A 6,105-nucleotide genomic window follows, 5' to 3' on the forward strand; every position below is an offset into this window, starting at 1 on the left:
AATTATAAGGATATCGTTAAGGTGTCATTTTTTTATAACGAGAAAACGTCAGTAATCGCGATAATTTAAAAACTCAACTTTTTAACACATAACAGGCCATAACTCAAGAACCACTTTAGATATTGAAACTTTTTTTATTTTCAAGATATTTTACAATATGTTTACATAAGAAAAAATCGATAAGGTTATTTTTTCCATTCAAAAATTGTAAACAATCCATCCATTTACTTTTAGAGCATAGCAATTTTCAGCAATCGTGTATTTTTTTATTGATAAAGATTTTCACATACTGTCTACAAAGAAAATACAGCAGAAATATTAACAAAGTTCTTGAAAAAACTACAGTCTATTATTTCTAATAGATTTCGAGATATCGATTTTTGAATTCAGTGTTCTAATAGCGCGACCACTATCGAACACCCACTCAATTCCACTTATTTTTACCAAAATTGCAAGTGTTTCTAGCTTGCACTTAAAAAAATTCAAGCTATAGGGAAAATTACAACGACTCGTTAATAAATAAACAAATTAAGTATCACGAGACGTAATTAAATCGTGAAGCTGAACGCATGACGTACACCTTTCCCTAGAACTTTTAGTACTGACAGAGACAGAGGTATTGATTGGGTCGACCGGACGACCGGACCGGTCAAGTGCGACAAATCTGCTATATCCCCTTCCATGTCTTTTAGCGATGTGCACAGTTTCTTGGTTTATTTCATACGTTTGGCAACGTATTTACTGTCCTCTCTTTGTTCAGTACATTATAAATGCATTGTACTCTTCTTACATACGGAAATCTCGACCCAAGACTAACCTTTGCTAGCCCTTAGTATTAGTTTTATAGTAATATTACTTTATTAAGTATTACAAGGCAATGGTTAAATTATAAAATGTTCTATAACATGCAAGTGGAAATATAATTTAGGACATATCTACAATACTATCGGTAAGTGTTGTTTACCCATCTGTTCTGACGAAAAGCCTTGTAAAGTATGAATTATTTAATAATTAGAAATTTCCATAAAAAATTAGACTTTATTAATGATGTAAGTGTTATATATTTACCAATATATTTATCAGACAACGAATTATTACGACGAAACTAATGGTGTAAGTAATAAATTAAGGTCATCATTTTATTAATTAATATAAAAATAATATTAAAATTTCCAATATGATTACATCTCTCTTCTATAAATTATTTAAATAAGATATACTACAAGGTAAAGTTTGAATTGAATTAAAAAGTATTTTTCATTTGGAGTCACGATTATACAGAATTGATTATTAGTTTTAATTCTAGTCAATATTTCATTTCCCAATATTATTATTAAACTTATTATGAAAAAATGTGGTTTTTATATTTCTAGGATTATCCATTTTAATAATGCCTATTATTAAATTTATTTTATGTAAATTCATATGGTAAATTTTTAGGGTGAATTACATCAATCGAAATTTCTAAGGTATTTTGACGCTGCTTTTTTTCGCTCATACGGTATTTGTATGTAATATAATAAATAAATAATAAATTATAATACCAGTAGACTAATAATATGTTTTGGATTTAATTTTTGTTTGAAAGATGTAAGATTGTGGCTTTAGTACTAGTCTTTTTGTCTCCTAGTCTTCTATGTCTCCTAGAAGAACGAAATTTTGGACAGAGGTTCTCCTTTAGTGACCTAGATGAGAACTAAAAAGCGATTTTTGAGAATTTGTACCAAATTAGGGGTGAATGTTCTGTATACAGTTTTAAAATATGTTCTAGATGTATGGAATTTTGCACAGAGGTTCCGTAAGTGGCACAGTTGAGCAATAAGAAGCGATTTTTGGAAATTCATCTCCAAAGGACGTATTTGAATTAAACTTTTGTCGAAGGTATGGGTGTAACATTTATGGTTCAGGATTTTGTTCATTTTTCTTTTGAGTGTTGGCATTCCCTTTTCATTTCTGAATTACATAATATAAAGTTCACCTATATGTATTTTTTTTGAAAAAAAAAATTCACTTAGTAACTGTAATTTTCCTTCTCTGCTAGAAATCTTCCATGTGATAGTGTTAAAATTGTGAGAATTAGCGGAATTTTGGAAACCTTTACAGTTTTTGGACGGTTGTATTTTTATATTATTAATTTAACTGTTAGTTAACAGTTACTTGGTGTAAATGTATTTCGAAAAAGGTAAAATTATCAACTTGAATTTTGTATTAATTTTCACTATATTAAGAAAAATATTTTTCAACATAAATTATGTGATTATCAAAAGACCATGGCCAACAGAGGAACAAATTTAATGTATTATACAGTGCTTAAAATATTAATATTTTTGAAATTATACATCCCAATATTTTTAAATTATGATTTAGTGTATTAAAACGTTCACTATAAGTGGAAGGAAGTTAGTATTTTTGTTAAAATTTAACATTTTTGCTTCTATTATAAAACAATCATTCTAATTTAAATCTTAAGTAATATTTAAAGTACAGTAAAGTAAAGATTTCAGTTAACGTCTCCTTTTTGCTGCCAGGGCTAATCTGGACGGCGCCTACTTTGTTTATGCGGAATCCGAACCGCGGTTCTCGGTCATATCATGGTCAATGGCCTACCGACTTAGGAAGTGTCTAAATCAACTCTTACTCACGAGATATCCGATCTCATCCGGCCTCGAACCGGCGTGAATGAGCAGTGTGTATCAATAGATTTTACATTTTTCCCTTGAACAACAGCACGATACAAAGTTTCGAACCGGTCACCCGTCCATCCACCAGTATCGCCTTACGTCGCTTAACTTCGGTGTTCTAATGGGAACCGGTGTTTCAACGTAGCTAAGCCGTTGCTCTTAAGTAATATTTAGTTAGGCGCGATTTTCCACTAAAAAAATGTAGTTTTAACTAAATTTTAATGACGGTGTATAAAACATCTGTAAGCAGTCTCTGCTATGAATTTATTTTCACTTCTTTTACTAAACTAGTGAAATATATTAATAAAACATAGTTTATACATATTTTAGTATACAATATCAAAATTTTCTCTGTCGTAAAATACTGACTTCCTGATTTATTATTTTAATGGCCATTTACTAAATTAAATATTCTGTTAAGTTTTGTTTATCCTTGGCAAACATTTTTTAGATAAATTACTCCAACAGCTGTCGCAATCATTCATTGATATAATAATATACTAGTTTAACTTGTTTTATCTAGTCAATTTTTAATAGGGATTTCTAGTTTTTTAAACACATAACAATACACATAACACATTTTAAGCATATAACAAATCTGTTTTTATTCGAGAAACATAGTTTTAAAATCAGTGAAAAATATGAAAACTATATATTTGTAATTAGTTCATAAAAAATATACAGTATTTCCCCGGATTGTCTTTACAGAAGAAAAACTTATTAAGTATCACGAGACGTAATTAAATCGTGAAGCATGACGTACACCTTTCCCTAGAACTTTTAGTACTGACAGAGACAGAGGTATTGATTGGGTCGACCGGACCGGTCAACTACGACAAATCTGCTATATCCCCTTCCATGTCTCTTAGCGATGTGCACAGTTTCTTGGTTTATTTCATACGTTTGGCAACGTGTTTACTGTCCTCTCTTTGTTCAGTACATTATAAATGCATTGTACTCTTCTTACATACGGAAATCTCGACCCAAGACTAACCTTTGCCAGCCCTTAGTATTAGTTTTATAGTAATTTTACTTTATTAAGTATTACAAGGCAATGGTTAAATTATAAAATGTTCTATAACATGCAAGTGGAAATATAATTTACAACATATCTACAATACTATCGGTAAGCGTTGTTTACCCATCTGTTCTGACGAAAAGCCTTGTAAAGTATGAATTATTTAATAATTAGAAATTTCCATAAAAAATTAGACTTTATTAATGATGTAAGTGTTATATATTTACCAATATATTTATCAGACAACGAGTTATTACGACGAAACTAATGGTGTAAGTAATAAATTAAGGTCATCATTTTATTAATTAATATAAAAATAATATTAAAATTTCCAATATGATTACATCTCTCTTCTATAAATTATTTAAATAAGATACTTCAAGGTAAAGTTTGAATTGAATTAAAATGTATTTTTCATTTGGAGTCACGATTATACAGAATTGATTATTAGTTTTAATTCTAGTCAATATTTCATTTCCCAATATTATTATTAAACTTATTATGAAAAAATGTGGTTTTTATATTTCTAGGATTCTAGGATTATCCATTTTAATAATGCCTATTATTAAATTTATTTTATGTAAATTCATATGGTAAATTTTTAGGGTGAATTACATCAATCGAAATTTCTAAGGTATTTTGACGCTGCTTTTTTTCGCTCATACGGTATTTGTATGTAATATAATAAATAAATAATAAATTATAATACCAGTAGACTAATAATATGTTTTGGATTTAATTTTTGTTTGAAAGATGTAAGATTGTGGCTTTAGTACTAGCACAGAATATCTAGCTACGCAACAGAAAAATACTCGAAATGAAAGAGCTAAAATTGCACAAATAGAATACTAGATGGCGCGACAATATCATAATCAGAATATAATTAGAAATTTTGAACTTTCGGTTTTGGATCGACGGCTCGTCGACGGCCTTGTAGCTCGGCTAAATACGCACAGTTGCCAGATTCAAAAAGACTTGAATTGGCATCCCATTCTTTTTATTGTGTATAATGCAGTATGCGTTTCTTTCTATTCTTCTTTTCTTGTCAGATACACTTATATTAATTATTCCTTTGGCTATTAAAAAGTTTTAAGTATATTATTACAAAACATATACATTTTTAATATACACTAACTTATAACGTTAACTAAGAAAATACCTTTAATTACCTTTAAAATTAATAATATACAGGGCGATTGATAGTGATATTTATTAATGCTGGAACGTTAGTAATGAAATATAAGTTTAATAATAATGGAAATAATTTATTAAAATGCAGTACAAAAAATGTTAACTGACTAAAAAATACTATAACAAATTACTTCCGTTTGCCACGTTATTTATATAGACCTAGGTAGATTTTAAAAAGTGACACAGATACAATTAATAATATATTAGTTCGGCATAAAAGTTGCTGTCACGACATCGAACAATAAATTAAAATTCGTAAAATAAATTAAAATTATAAAGATTTGTTTCTTTATAAAGAAACGCAAGTATACCAAATTTGGGCCCAATCGAACTCCAGGAAATGATATCATAATAGTGTACTATATTATGGTACCACTCGATATGCTTTAAGGTACCATAATATTGCAATGTCACCGAAGATCCGTAGTATACCAAATTTAAGAACAATCGAACGCCATGAAATGGTATCGTAATATGGTACTATATTAAGGTACCACTTTATATGCATCATAGGACCATCATATTACAATGTCACCGAAAATACGTAGTATCCCAAGTTTAAGCCCAATCGAACGCCATGTACGTAATATAGTACTATATTATGGTACCAGTTGATATGCTTCATGGTACCATAATAATGCAATGTCATCAAAAATACGCAAGTATATATCAAATATGAGCTCAATCGAACGCCAGGAAATGGTATTGAAATATGGTACTACATTAAGGTACCACTTTATATGCATCATAGTACCATCATATTACAATGTAACCGAAGATACGTAGTATACCAAGTTTAAGTCCAATCGAACGCCAGGTAATGATATCGTAATATGGTACTATATTATGGTACCTCTTATTATGCTCCATGGTACCATAATATTACAATATCACCGAAGATACGTAGTATCCCAAATTTAAGCCCAATCGAACGCCATGTACATAATATGGTACTATGTTATAGTACCAGTTGATATGCATCATAGTACCATCATATTACAGTGTCACCGAAAATACGTAGTATACCAAGTTTAAGCCCTATTGCCGCTATGTACCTAATATTGCTATGTCATCAAATATGGTACTATAGAAGGTACCACTTTATATGCTCCATGGCACCATGATATTACAATGTCACTGAAGATATAGTATACCAAGTTTAAGCCCAATCGAACGCCATGTATCGTAATATGGTACTATATTATGGTATCACTT

This window comes from Sitophilus oryzae, unplaced genomic scaffold (assembly GCF_002938485.1).
Source record: "Sitophilus oryzae breed Bouriz unplaced genomic scaffold, Soryzae_2.0 scaffold_1976_pilon_pilon, whole genome shotgun sequence".
Taxonomy (NCBI): Eukaryota; Metazoa; Arthropoda; class Insecta; order Coleoptera; family Curculionidae; genus Sitophilus; species Sitophilus oryzae.